This window comes from Marmota flaviventris, chromosome 5, assembly GCF_047511675.1.
Source record: "Marmota flaviventris isolate mMarFla1 chromosome 5, mMarFla1.hap1, whole genome shotgun sequence".
NCBI classification, from domain to species: Eukaryota; Metazoa; Chordata; class Mammalia; order Rodentia; family Sciuridae; genus Marmota; species Marmota flaviventris.
In genome coordinates, this window is record NC_092502.1 from 74,367,913 (window position 1) to 74,384,191 (window position 16,279).

A 16,279-nucleotide genomic window follows, 5' to 3' on the forward strand; every position below is an offset into this window, starting at 1 on the left:
TTAATGAATATATAGTCACCAAATATAAAATCAATATGCAAAATCCAATATAAAATTGTATTTCTACATATTTGTAACAAAACAACTGAAAAAAAAATCAAACGTTAATACTCAGCTAATATGAATAGAAACATCTGAGTCTCAAAAACATTAAGCTGAATGAAAAAAGCCAGACCCCAAAGAGTACAAGTTGTCTGTTTTCATTTAAGTGACATCCTGCAGGAACAAACTGAAAGGAAAATTTTCTACATGGAGATATACATTGATGCTATTTAAGAACACTGAAATTTCTTAGAGAGAAAAACTAGATTGCCTACAAAGAAATCATAGTCAAAATTCCATAACATTTCTTATCAGTAACTTGGGATGTAAAAATACCTAAGCAATTGCTTCCAAAGTTCAAAGGAGAAAAACTGCATTTTGAATCATGGTCAAGCTAACTAACATTTACAATGAATTCATTCTTTCAGAAATAGTCACTTTATGATGAACTACAGTAAAATCTTCAATTTGTATAAGAAAGTGAGTTGTGAGTTAGAAGAAAAAAAAGCATGCAAGCAAGGAAAACATAAAGTTTAAGAATTGTTAATGCATAATATAATAAAGTGGGTATTTATAATATAGCTTAGGTGTGTGAGAGGGAGCAGAGGAGAGAGGTCAAGAACAAAACCCACATGAAATAGGTTACAAATCCCATCCAGTCTGGAAGGAAAAGAGATACCCTGATTAAACATGGACATTAAAAGAAAGCCATAAGGTTAAAGATACATTTTTAGCAAGTAAGGATTAAGCAGTATACAGTGGTGCACACCTATAATCCCCAGCTATTCAGGAAGTTGAGGCAGGAGGATAGCAAGTTCAAGGCTATTCTGGACAACCTAGTGGGACCCTGTCTTAATAAATAGGATAAAAACAAGAAAAATAGAAAGTGCTTTTACTTTTCAAACAAGAAGGAAGAAGGGTAGGAAACGGGACAAAGAAAGTTTGATAGATGCAGAAGGTTAAAAAAGAAAAAATACTAATAAAATACTTAAAATGGTAGTGTATGAGAAACTGATATGCCATCAAAAATGGCTTTATTCAAAGTTAGCCCCTCTCCCTGGGGGCAGCTTACATTCAATAACTGATCTCAGACACCTTGTCTCAACTCAAGACAACTCTGAGGATTCATCCCATCTCCAGAACTCCCTGTGGAGCTGATGGAGACCTCAGGGACAAATGTACAGCAGTTTGATCTCCTCCTTCTGCCCAACCCTGTCCCTCCATCCTCACAGGTGTTCTTCCTGCTTGTTCTTCAATAAACATTTTGCATGCACTCTTTCTTCTCTGTCTCAACAAATATTTCTTAGAGGACCTTACTTTTAACAGTTGGTGCAAAGTGGCCCAAGGAAGCAGATTTTGAGGATAGAATTTTAGAACCATATTGCCCACTAGCTGGCTAACAATAAAGATTCCATTATTGGTTAGTGGATGGAGTATGATAACTCCTGGAATACTGTGGCAACATATCATGATTACATTTTGTTGCATAAAGAATAACTCTAAAGCTTAGTGGCTTAAAATAACTATATTATTATCTCTCATAAGTCTGTGAGTTTATTGGGCTCAATGGGGTAGCTCTCCAGCTCCAACAATGTGTGCTGAGGTGGCAGTCATCTGGGTGCTTAATTTGGCTCATTCACATCGTTGGAAGCTAATGCTGGCTTCAGCTCCAAGATCACTTGGGACTGGTGACCAGGGTTCCTGAAGATGAGCTTTCAACAGCCTCATAGGAGAGTTCCAAATGGGAACATCCCAAGACCTGTTCTCAGAGGGAGGAAGTGAAAACTGCAGGATCACTTAAGGGCTAATCCAACACCTTGCATAGTACAGCATCACTTACACTATATGTGATTGAATGAAGAAATCACAAACATAGGCCATATTCAAGGGAGAGGAAACAGGAAGTGTGATGTGTATATAAAGGGTGGGGCAAAACCAGGGCCAGCTTCGGAGACTAGCTACAGCATAGTATGTTCAAAATTTCACTAGTGGTGAACTCAGATTGAAAATCGTAGAAGGCAAATCACTGATGGGTGCAATAACTCAAATGTTTGAAAAATTTGGGGAAAGAGCCACCATTTGACCCAGCTATTCCCCTTCTCGGTCTATTCCCTAAAGACCTAAAAAGAGCATGCTACAGGGACACTGCTACATCGATGTTCATAGCCGCACAATTCACAATAGCAAGACTGTGGAACCAACCTAGATGCCCTTCAATAGACGAATGGATAAAAAAAAATGTGGCATTTATACACAATGGAGTATTACTCTGCATTAAAAAATGACAAAATCATAGAATTTACAGGGAAATGGATGGCATTAGAGCAGATTATGCTAAGTGAAGCTAGCCAATCCCTAAAAAACAAATGCCAAATGTCTTCTTTGATATAAGGAGAGTAACTAAGAACCGTGTAGGGACGAAGAGCATGAGAACAAGATTAACATTAAACCGGGATGAGAGGTGGGAGGGAAAGGGAGAGAGAAGGGAAACTGCATGGAAATGGAAGGAGACCCTCAGGGTTATACAAAAGTACATACAAGAGGAAGTGAGGGGAAAGGGAAAAATAATACAAGGGGGAGAAATGAATGACAGTAGAGGGGGTAGAGAGAGAAGAGGGGAGGGGAGGGGAGGGGAGGGGGGATAGTAGAGGATAGGAAAGGCAGCAGAACACAACAGACACTAGTATGGCAATATGTAAATCAATGGATGTGTAACTGATGTGATTCTGCAATCTGTATATGGGGTAAAAATGGGAGTTCATAACCCACTTGAACCAAAGTGTGAAATATGATATATCAAGAACTATGTAATGTTTTGAACAACCAACAATAAAAAATTTAAAAAAAATAAAATAAATAAAACAAAAAAAAAATAAAAAACTCTTTGGTATTTGAACATAAAAAAAAAATGGAGATGGATGAGGAAGTGCTTGCCTGTAATTTCAGCAACTCTGGAGGCTGAGGCAGGAGGATCATAAATTCAAGCCCAGCCTGGGCAACTTAGCAAGATCTTGTTTCAAAATCAATTTTTTAAAAGACGGGGAATGAAGCTCAGTGATAGAGTGTCCCTGAGTTCAATCCCTAGTCCCTGACACATAAGGGAATCAGATGGATATCACTTCACAGAAAAGCATATAACAGCTAATTTAAGAAGTATATAAAATGAAGCAATGAGTTTGCAATTAAAATCTACTCTTTCAAAAGACCTTAGGTCCAGATAATTTTACAGAATTCTATTAAACATCAAGCAGGAGATATTTTATGTATGTATATAGTATATTTATATATACAGTAAATATATGTATATATATATGTGTGTGTGTGTGTGTTTCAGAGCAGAAAAAATATAAAAAGCTTTGTGAGCCATTCTCACAAAGAATAGAGAAAACTCAGCTATTAATAAAGGATGTAAAATGTACAAAAAAAGAGATCAATAATTGAAATTGAATCCCATCCCAGGCACATGAATATTAAAATTCTAAAGTAAATATTAACATACTAAAGCCAGTAGAAAATGAAAGAATACAACATAATCAAGTAGAAGTTATTTCTGTCTTAGACATTTGCAAAAATCAGAGATGACTTGCTTCTCTGGGCATATACATGATAAAGAAGCAAGACTTTCAGGACTCTAAGAAACTTAGAACATTATTACACTAACTACTTACTATCTTTCACAAAATTCATACACTTGTGTCAGCTTTTTCTTCTATGATTCCGTTTCTGTTTTTTCCTTATGTATGAACTAATATCGGCCCACTTCCTCCTCACTTCATGGAAAGTGGACAAGTCTCTCTCTGATCTCTCCTGGTATGTCTGTGTTGGCAGTGACCCTAACCAGCTATTGCTCTGTCACCTTATTTATACCAGTAAATAGTCAAGTTTATCTCTCTGTTCTCAGGTAGGAATGGGAAAGGGGGAAAAAAATCTTGAAATGTACAGTTACAAGAAAGAGTGTAACCAAAGATTTCCCAGAACACTTGGTTAGACATCAGAAAATGAACACATATATCATTATTAGGGCACCAAAGGAGAAAATCCATTCAATTATATTCAATGTTCTTTAGTGATTCAAAAATGATTAGCAAGCAGAGACCAAAGAAAAACATTCTCAATTTAATAAGGGTGCTTACGTGAAATCTACAGGAAATACGAAATGAAAATAGGCAAGGATTTTGATTAAAGACAAGAACACAAAAAAGATACCAGCCATGACTATGGCAATATTTAGCATAAAGAAGGTTTAGGAGAAAGAAAGACATAATCTAGAAAACAAAGAAACAAAGTTAATACTTTCCAATTAACAATATCCAGTGAGAAAAATAGATCTCATTAAAAATGTAAAACATTTAGAAAATAAAAAATCAAAAGACTATGTATTTATTTACCTTCTTATATATAAATCTATCTAACATCTTCTTAAACATGAAAGAGAAGATACCACAACATGACAAAAACTTTCTGAAAGACTATCAATGAGAAAGGACTTTCAATTAGATATGAGTACATGCTAGCAGGCCTTTATAATTAAACCTGAATAGTTTTAAAATAGGGAAATAAATCAATGAAATTGAGTAGCATTAAGAGACCCATGTATATGTAAGACTATAATTCGTGATTAATTTGGTCTTTTAATCAGTGGGCAAAATGTATGATCATTATATTTTAGGAAAAGTCACTATCAATATGAACAAATTGAAGCAAGATAATATTTATGATTCATACTTACTAAAACAAACTTCAGATGGTTAAAGCACTAAATATTAAGTAAAAATATAAATGTGCTAGAGGAAAGTACAGAATACTTTCTGAAGCCGTGAGGTAGCAAAAGTCTCCATCAGTGAGACCTCAATACAGAAACTATAAAGTAAAAATAGTAGGTTTTACCTAAGGAACTTAGACCAAGAAGTAGCATATTCCCTGTGTAATTGGAAAAATAAAGAAAAGATAAACTGCAGGAAAAAGAGATCAATTACCACAACACATTTAGCAAAGAAGATATTAATAACCAGAATTATAAAGACTGCTATAAATAATTTACAAAAAGGCAAACAACTTGACATTAAAATAAGTAAAGGATGCCAGATGGTAAATCTCAAAAAAAGAAACAAAATGGCCAATAAACATATAGAGGATATTCATTCTTACCCGAAATCATGTGTGTGTGGTTTTCACTTATTAGATGGCATAAACTGTCAGTCTGTGAAATATGGGGAAACTGGCACATTCATAACACAGCAAGAAGATGGTCTTTTTGATGAAGTATTTGGAGAAGGCAATTAGGGAGTATATATCGAAATCTTAAATTTTCTTGGCCTGGCAAGTTAGTCTCTAGCAGTCTATTTTCAAGAAATACATTCACATGTATTCAACAATGTGTATTCAAGGCCATTTATTAACTTTATCATTTGTATTAGTATAAAACTGGAAATGCTGAGATACCCATCAGGAGGGAAGCTAGGGTGGAATATGATGTATGGCATGTGGAAAAGAATAGTTCTGCCTACAAATATTCCATGAGAGATTTTTCAGTCATACATTTTTATAAGACCAAGGAGTAGCATATTCCCTTTGTGCTAAAAATTGAGATGTAAATATTTATGTAAACATATGCAAATGCTTGAGAAGGGCTGGAAGGATGACTCTAGACTCTTGACCAATGGTACGCCAGGTAAGGCAAGGTAGGAAAGGCGAGCTTCAGGGAGCATTTCTGGGAATACCTCTGTATTTTAAAAATCTTTTGGAGAGAAAATATATTCATGTATTAGGGGAATTCAAAAGAAAATTTGAAAAAGACAATTATAGAAGTGAGGTAGCAAACAATTCCTTTTGGGTCCTTGACACATCTTATGATGGACAAACTGGTCCCCAGTTTGGCCCTTCCATTCATTTTGACCATTTATTCGTCATGCTTTGAGACAGGGCCAAATTTTCAATGAATATAGAGCAAAAGAAGGAGCATATTTTCCAAGCAAATTATTCACCATGACAATCACTTCAAAAGCTTTCACTTTAGATACATGTTTACCTACCTCCTGCATTTTCCCCCCACTGGAATTGAGAATTTTCCTTCCTAAAACTTCTAGTTGCTAAGCAACATTTCCTTCTTCGCTGTGGAGCATGGATGCCATATTATTCTCACTTTTCATCAGCTTTATCTTTCTCTTCTTTTCTCCTCATCTACCCTAACACACACACACACACACACACACAAAGAATTTTTGAGAGCTTTTCTATATACATGATATTTATTCATTTATTTGCTTTGTAGGAAATGAAGGTCTTTTTTTGTTGTAAGCTTTTAACCAAAAGAAACAACAGAAGCTTCCTTCTCCATCTTCTAAGAGGATAACGACATAGAGATGCCTTTCCAAAAACTCAGAAGAGGATTTGTCTAAGGGTCACAGTTTGGGGACAGAGTCCTAGGTCTTAGGACTTTAGGCTGATGGCTCTCAGATGGCAAAGACCTATTCAGTGAATGTTTATTGAGCTACTACTATGTTCCCTAAAGCAGTCATGAAGGTCACATTCACAGGACTATACATTACAACTGCACATCCTGCCCCATCTTATTTAAAACACTTTTCCACTTTTCCTTGACCAGGAGGCAGTTGGATATGTGCAAAGACTCTGCCCTGCCTGAATGCTTAAGGAAAGATGGGCTGAAGGATATTTTTCCCTTCTGGACAACAGGGCACAATACTGGCAGTGGACAGGCCTCAAACAAGTGCCTGAGCCCTGAGGTTTTGGATAAAAGTCTTCGTCTCTCCAGAGAAGCTGTGGATCTCCTTTGCCCTGTGTGAGTACTGGGGACCTTTACATGTGACTGAAGTGCATATTGTTTGAGAACTATGGCTAAGGACAAAGAGTGCCTGGCTAATGAGTTCTAGCACGGTTACAGTCTAGTGGTGGATGCTTGGGCAGGTTTCTTACTCTTGTTTTGCAAAATGGAGATAATAGTATATAGATTAAATGATAGTTAAAACAAAAAAAATTAATTTTATAAATGACTTAGAACAGGACCTGGAATATAATTTACTCAAAGGGTCTACTTTCTATTCCAACAGACTGACACTTTGCAGTTGAGAAGGGAGAGGAGAGAGTCTTTGGAGGTAGCCATGCTTGCCTTTGACCAACTTCCAAAAAAAAAAAAAAAAAAAAAAAAGCCATTAAACACTATGGGAAAAACTCTGTAGTTTCAAGAAGGATTTGATTCTGTAAAGTAAAAGAGCTCACTGCAGGTGAGCAGGCCAGACTTATAAAAGAAAACACCTGTATGTATCATGGTAAAATGTTTGAATCTCAAAGAAAACAAACAACAGAAGCTTCACAAAAGAAAGGATTAGTTAAAAAAGAAAAAACGAAACCAACTGACATCAGATTTCTTATCTGTGATCCTGGAAACCAGGTGGCATTTGAATAGCATTTACAGGCTTGTGACAGAAGAGAACTGTGACCCCATCAGCAAGAATTCAGACAGTATCAGCATACATCTTATCTGAGAAGAATAGTCAGAAAAAAAAAAAAAACTTTAGCCAAAGAAATTAATCCAAATGAAAATCTTAACATTCAGAAAGGTGAATAAGAAAGAAAAAAGTAGTTAAGAAATGAACTGGACAATATAAATCTGGGTGTGTGTAGAACAATTTGAAATAACACAGTACTTTGAAATAAACTTACATAACTTACATTCTTCAAAATAATACAAAATAATAGTATAGGACTAAAGCATAAAATAATTTCACCAATTTTTTTTTTTTTTTTTTTTTTGAGAATGAAAAGGAGGGGGTTGAGGGAAAAAATTCCAATCATAGCATGGAGCGAATAGAGAATTAGGACATTCATCTAATTCCTGTAATGGTGGGGAATATCTGGGGATTAGATGTGCCTTGTTCGGGGCAGTGTGATCATTAGGATTATGTTCGCCCATACAAGTGAGATCTGTGACTACACGGGGACTTGCTCTCCTCACACACCACGATTCTGAGGCAGGCAGTTCAGCACAGTTCCTGAGTATCAACAGGACCTGCACTGCCACATTCTGCTGTGTCCCCTTTCTTGTGGCTTTTGTCATCCTGACCACAAGATGACTGCTCCACCTCCAGGCATGATACATACATTTTCGATAAGCAGCAGCTGAAGGGCAACAGAAATACCAACTGAGTATACAGTCATTTCCCCAAAACCCCACTTAGTGTCTGCTTGTGCATCATTAGTCAGGCTGAGGTCCCCGAGTCAAAAGAAATACTTTTCAGAAACTCCACCTCCCCAAAATTCTGCATTCAGGTTAAAGCAGGAGGAGAGAATCAGATAAGTAACTAGTAGGGTCCTCAATGGAAATAGTAAACAATTCATATTTTGCAATTTGTGAGAAATTGTGTTTGAACTGTTTAAAAATAAAACCCAACACAGTTATTTATAATATATATATATATATATATATATCCATATCCCTAGCTGGATGTGGCAGTGGACTTCTATAATCCTAGCAAATCTGGAGGCTGAGTCAGGAGGATCCCAAGTTCAAAGCCAGCCTCAGCAATTTAGCTAGGCCCCAAGCAACTTAGCAAGAACGTGTCTCAAAAAATAAATTAAAAAGGCTGGAGATGTGCTTTAGTGGCATAGAGCCCTTGGGTTGAATCCCCAGTACCAAAAGAAGGGGGCGGGGAGAAGGGAAAAGAAGAAAAAGAAATATACCTAAAGCAATAACTACAAATGACATTAAAAAGAGACATAATTACCAGGCAAATGTAAAAATAAAGAATCAGAGGAAAACACATATGGAGCAAGGTACACTTTATTATACTAATACCATCACTCCTCAGACAAAAATTCATTACGTAATGATAGAATGCACAATTTTTGAAGATGTAATAAGCAGATACTCAAATGTACCAAACTACACAGTGATGCCATGTGACAACTGTATCAACTCTAAAAATAACAAAAAAAAATTATAGAGGGAGATTTTAACAGGTCAATTTAAGAATTAGTCCCATTGAGTAGACAATAAGCTTCTTTCTGAGAAGAGCTGTCGGGAATGAGGGAATGAAGAATGAGAGACCAACAAGGAGACAGGCCACTGTAACTAACACAGGCAAAGAATCGCTGTGAGGGGTATTCCTGACCCAATTTCTTTTCCAGTAGATGCTACAGTCACAAAGTAGGTCAACAACAATAGTTTCTGCCTGTAGGAGGAATTCATAACGAGGGCAGATAGTTCCATACTGGGACACTCTTCAAGGTCAAATCTTTGTTTCTGAAGTTTTTCCTCATGGAAGGAAATACCTTCACCAATACCAAATACTAAAATGATCTCTTAAAAGCACATATGATTTCACTAAATAGAAAAATGTTTCAAAACAGGGAATGCAATTCCTTTTTTAGATCATTGATGCCATTCATCAGATATTTTTAATGAAGTAGATGTCTGGGGAAAACACTGAGCTAATTAGTCATTTTCTCTCATTATGTGAGTGTATGAAACAGGTGTTCTCAGGTCCTTCAGAACAGTTGCTGCTGCAGGTTGAAGGAGTTGGTTCCCTTGCTACTGTAATGCTATGCTGGTGGGTTCAGGGACCCCAAGACTGACTTTGCGACTCAGGTCTCTCCCTGCTTCTTCCATATCTTAGGAAAGTCAACAATTTCCCTACTGTGTTCCTTTCTTCCTCCAGATTTATCCACCTTCAGTTTTTCCCCTGAACTCAGAATATTTGTTGTTGTCGCTCTCAGTTGTGATTTGAATATGTAGTAGTTACTAGAGACACAGTTCACATTAAGAAACCTTGAATTTTACAGAAAATAGAACTGTGAATTATACAATCCTGTTTTTCTTTGAAATAGTGCCTTAGTAAAATGCTAACATGGAAAGTTGCTTATGAAATCTGTACACAAAATTATTCACAAAAACCTATGAATACAGCTTTACATATAAATTCTTTTTACAATATGTCGTGTTTGGATTACATGAGAGCATCATTGCATCTCTGAATTTCAGATTTTTTATTTATTCTCTTGTGATTGCTTCACTTCTTACAGCTTGGTGAATGCTGGTCATTAAAAAGCATTATGCTATCTTTAAGATCTTTATTAAATGTTCTCATTCTTTGAGTCTGTCCCTAACAAGCCGATAGTTAAAATCTACAAAAGCAATTTTTAGAAAAGATTTACTACAGCCTAGTGAGAATTCTGTAGATTTTCAGGGCCATTTTTGATTGTCACAGTGATTGGAGAGTGATATATATATATCTATATCTATATCTATATCTATATCTATATCTATATAGATATATATATAGATATATATATATATAGATATAGATATAGATATATAGATATATATAGATATATATAGATATATATATATTTGTTTATTTACTTACAGCAGGTTTGTTGATATGCAAAGGACTGCACATATCTAATGTGTACAACTTGATGAGTTTGGACATATGCAAACACCGATGATACCATCAACATGATCAAGGTCATAGACGTATTCAACACTTCTCAAAGTTTCCTCGTGTGCTTTGTTTTCATTTTTTTTTTTTTTTTTTGTGGTAAGAACATTTAACATGAGGTCTACCCTCTTAACAAATTTTAAATTGCACAATACAACACTGTGGACTCAAGGTACTATTATTGTACAATAGTAATCTCTAAAAGTTGTTCATCTAATATAACTGAAACTTTATATCCTTTAAATAATTTCTGATTTCTCCCAACCATCAGGCATAGGCAACCACTATTGTAGTCTCTGCTTCCATAACTTTAGTTATTTAGATACTTCCTACAAGTAGAATAATGCAGTATTATTAGTAGTTTAATTAGTAGTGAAATGCACAGAAGCAAAGAATACAATACTGGTTGCTACTTGCAGCTGGTGAGCAGATAAAGAAAACAGGATACATTCACACAATGGAATACTATTTGGCCATAAAAAGGATGAAATACTGTCCTTTGTGACAACATGGGTGGAACCAGAGACCATTATTCTAAATTAAGAAAGTTAGGCACAGAAAGATAAATACTGCATGATCTCACTCACAAGTGGATTCTGACAAAGATGATGTCATGCAAGCTGAGGATAGAATGGTTGCCAGAAGCCAGAGAGAGTGGCTGGGAAAGGGACAGGAGAGATTTATTAATGAGTATTTACAGTTAGATGAGAGTAAGAAGTTCTGACGTGCCCTTGCACAGTAGGGTGAATATAGATCAACAATTACAAACTATATGTTTCAAAAAGCTAAAATAAAGGATTTTGAATGTTTTTACCATAAAAGAAATGATAAATATTTCAGGAAATAGATATTTTTAACTTTATTTAAACAATACACAATGTATGCATATATTCAAACATTGCATATTACCCTACTAATATGTACAATTCATATTTTTATATATCACTTAATACCTTAATTAATTCAAATAAAAAAGGAACTATGCTTCAATGTATTATCCCCAACACATGCTTTGCTTGATCCAATGGGTGATAATCTATAACCCACCATATTCCTGGGAATCTTGGATTAAATAATGGTTTTAAATGTTGCTATTAGCTACCTAGTATTGAAATGAATTAGGCTTAACACACTATGAATCCAGCTTAGGTGCCCATTGATGGATAAATGGATAAAGAAAATGTGGTATATGTACACAATGGAGTTTTATTCAGCCATAAAGAAAAATGAAACTATGTCATTTGCAAGAAAATAGAACTAGAGACCATCTTGTTAAGGGAAATAAGTGAAACTCAGAAAATCAAGGGTCCTATGTTTTCTCTCATGTGTGGAGCCTAGAGAAGAAAAGGATAAAAAAGGTGTAATCCAAGGTAGATTAATAGAGGAAAGGGACAAAAAGGTAGGAGGCCAGGAGAGAGAGGGTGAGGGCTGGAGAGTGATACTGGCCAAATGATACTGTTCTATTGAGTGCATGTACCAACACGCAACAACAAATCCCATCATCATGTACAACTATAATGCACCAGTAAAAACGTGGAAATAAAATGATCCTAAAAATTGGGCTTGAATTGGACATATGTAGTATATATAAATATTTTATAAAACCTCCAGAAATATTTGAATGAAATAGAGAAAGAAGAACATTAATGTTTGATGCATAAACATCTAGGTCTCCTGATAAAAATTTCTGCCAAAATTTTTATCTATAGTTCACATTTCTGAAGAATGTTTCCAATAACAAAATAGAGGAATGGTCCTATTAATATCACTGTGGAAAGATCACATGGTTTAGCAGAGAAAATGGATATTTCACAAAGGAAGATGCTATTTGGATTAATGGGTAGGTGGAAACATCCAGTTTAGTTCTTTCTTTAGAAGTGTGCTGTAACAAATTGTACTTGAACGCAGAGGCATCTATTACAGCAAACTCTTTTTGGAGAATGTCAGTGATTTTGTGTACTTCTAATTCCTTTCTGTCTTGAACATCTGAACCTCATAAAATAAAAATGACTTATTAGGGGAAAATGCAATTAAAACCAGACCCTGAGGTTATATCTCATAGTTTATTGTGGAGTCTTTGGAGAATCTAACCAGAGACACAGCAAGTGAGGAGCCCTCTTGGGCTGCTACCACCCTGAGGTCTCAGCCAGGGTCCTTGCAGAGACCACCTTGAGGTGAAGAAATGCAAGTAAAGCATCGTTGGTACTAAAAGCTATGAGCATCTCTCAAAAAATTTTAATGGAGAACATGCAGTTTATCAAAAATGATGAAAAACAAACTGAAAGTTTCAGTAATTAGGCCTTTATGCTTCAATAGAAACTCACTAAAACAAAATGTAGTCATTTCATGTTTTAATTTTTTTCCGTCAGTGTTATTTCAAATGTAAATTTCTCTTCCAATCTTCCAAAATTAGGATTGCAATTCAATTTCTTTTTTCTATTTTGCATATTTTATTGCTATCTCATGGGTAAACTTACAAAATGTGTAAACCTTTTTCTTGTCTTAAAAATGTAATGAATCTATTGGTCATGGTCCAGTAGTGAACACAGAAACCACATAGTTATTTTAGTAGAGCAAATTTAATTTAAGGAATTTGTTTAAGAATTACTGGACAACTGAAAAGGCTAAAGGAAGCACTTAAATAATAGGCACAGGAATTACAGGAAGCAGCTCCTAGCTGGAGAGCTGGAGGGAAACGCTGAGGTTATTAAAATTGACCAGCTGGTGTTGGTATATGAGAGCTTGGAAGCCATTCTGCATAGCTGAGCCCCCAAAATCTAGGGAAGACTGTCATGGGCACCTGCAAGCTGGTGCTCATATCTCTAAGGGGGCAAATAAGGCTGGCTCTGGGGGTGTGGGGAGCAAACTGTTGCTCCCAGGATGAAGAACTCTGGCTGTGGTGAAACTTCAGGAGTGGGGAAAAATTAGGAAGAAGCAAGTCCGTTTCCCTGCCTCAGGTTTTGCATTCTGCCTCTTAAGACCCATTTTGGCAGGAAAACAAGTGGCAGGGAAGAAATGCAGTATGGAAAGTTCCAGTCCCAGGATCATAGAGAGGAACGAAGAAGGGTAGGTGTGAAGCCAAGAGGTAAAAATCTAAGAAACCAAAAATGTTGATACTATGCTTCTACATCTTAATGGTAACATGTACCCCCAAAACTGAACTATTTGCTATTTTAATTTTTATCATTCTACAACATATAGAATGCAATCCTCCTAAAAGACTCAAATTATAATTAAACTTTTTGTAACATCATGAATATATAAAAAGTGGTGTTTTCCTTTGCCTTATTACAAATAGTAGATTGTGTCATAATTTTATTCAAGTTGCCCTAAACTATTTCATAGCTTAAACTTTTATTCAAGTTGCCTTAAACTATTTCATAGCTTTGTTTATAATGCCTTAAACTATTTCATAGCTTTGTTTATAATGTTATATTAGATTTTTTTTATTAAATTATAGTCTTGCAATCTTTGTTAGCATTTAATCTCCAAGATTTTTAAAAATATTTTTCAAACATTAGTACTAATTACAAAAATAAGGTAATAAAAATTATAGTGCGAAATAACATAATTTTAGACTAATTAGGAAAAAGACTTTATAAATGGAAATATATGTATGTGATGTATATATACACACATATAATTTTTCTATCTTCATACATTAGAATAAATAATTATAGTATTTTAGAATACCTACTTTTTGCCAAGTACTACCATTTTTATTAAATAGATGATCCTCTTTTCAATTTTTGAGTTAGGTATTACAGTTTTGTTTTAAGATTAAAGGAGCTGGGATCTAAGATCATAAGTAATGTTATTAAGATTACATGATGGATTAATGTTAATAATCTTTGTTATAGTGCTCAATACATTGCAATGTATATAAATTGCCTGCATAGCCCACTGGCAAGATTTCAACATTACTTCTTCCTCTAAATATTACAATGCTTCTTTTAAAGAAGTGCAATCTAAATAATTTAGCTGTATTTCTATATACTGATCACATGCAGGGAAAAAAAAAAAACAGCACCCACCCACTAAACACTTAGGAACAGTTTCAGCAAATGATGGGCAAGATTCTTATACTCAAAATTACCAAATATTATTGAAACAAATTAAAGAAGAAATATGTAAAAGAAATGAGAAACCATGAATATGGATTGGAAAACTCCATAGTGAAAAGATGTTGATGGTAATTCTTCTCAAATCAATCTATTGACTTAGTTCAGGCTTAGTCAAAAACTCAGCAGATTGTTTTTTCTCCACACACAAAAAAATAATAATTAAAAAAAAAACAAGATGAATTCGAAATTCCTACAGAGGTGCAAAAGCCTAAACATAGTTAAAGCAATTTAAAAAAGTGACACTAGAGATATTACAAAAACAAATATCAATAGTTATTAAAAGGTATATTGCTTAAAACAAGGTGGTACTGGTAAACAAAGATAAGAGAATGGATCAGTGGAATACAGTGGAAAGTGAAAGACCATGTTAATTTGTGACAAAGATGACACTCTAGCCTATTCAATAAATAACATATGGTCAACTGAATATCCACATGAAAAAATGATTTGTGTGTGTGTGTGTGAGTGTGTATGAGTGTGTGGTGCTGGGGACTGAACTCGGGGCCTTGTGCATTGTGCATGCTAGGCAATCACTCTACCAACTGAGCTATATCCCCAGCATGAAAAAATGATCTATTTTTGACTTCCTCCTCACGTCATATGAAAGAAAAAATTTTAGATGGTTTATACCCTTAAAAGTAAAAGTAATAATGCAAACCTAGTAGTGAAATACATAGGAGAATATTTTTAAGTCTATGAGGTTAGGCAAATATTTCTTAAATTGGGACAAAAAGCAAAAGGAAAAAAGTGGATACATAGAACTCTATTCAAAATAGATGACTTTTGTATTACTATTAAGAGAATTATAAAGGTCAGGTCATAGGACAACTCATGTTCAGTAATTTAAATGAATACTACAAATCAATAAAAAAAAGGTACAGTCAACCAAATAGAAATATGGATGAAAGACAGATACTTCCATTCAAGTGGTGAATAAACATAAAAATGAGATCAACTTCATTAATAATCAGGGACATGTAAATTTAAATTTAGACCACAATGCAACACCACCTTATATCTATCAGACTGACTAAATTGGAAAAAAAAAAAAAAAAAAAAACAGAAAATACCAAATGTCAGTGAGGATGTGGGAAATGAGATCACTCAAATGCTGCTAGAGAGAGAAAAAAATGACTTGTCACTTTGAAACTGTTTAGCAGTATCTTTAAGCTGAACATAGGCATGTTCTATATGCCCACAGAACAATTTCACTCTTAGGTACATAAAAAGTGGACATACATACATAATGTCACCAAAGCTATGTAGAAGAATGTTTGTAGAAACTCTGTTTAAAAGAAATCAAAACTACCCAAATGCTAAATTTAAAAATATATATATAATATTTTCATACAATATGCAATGATAATAAATTAGGTAAAACTATGTTCAACAGTATAAATAAATCTCATAATATCCAGTAATGAAGTCAGACAAATGAATGCATACCACGATTCCATTCATACAAAGAAGAAAAGGAACAGTAAAGTTTCGATGCAGTTAGAAATGAAATAAGTGGGTTTTCTAGTTGATATTGCAACTAGAAGAGGTCATTTCCTAGTGACTAGAAGAGGTAATTTTTTAGATCCCATCTTTATTCAAAGTATGAACATGTCCAGTGAATAATAATCTTACAGCTGCCCTTGCAGACAGTATAAA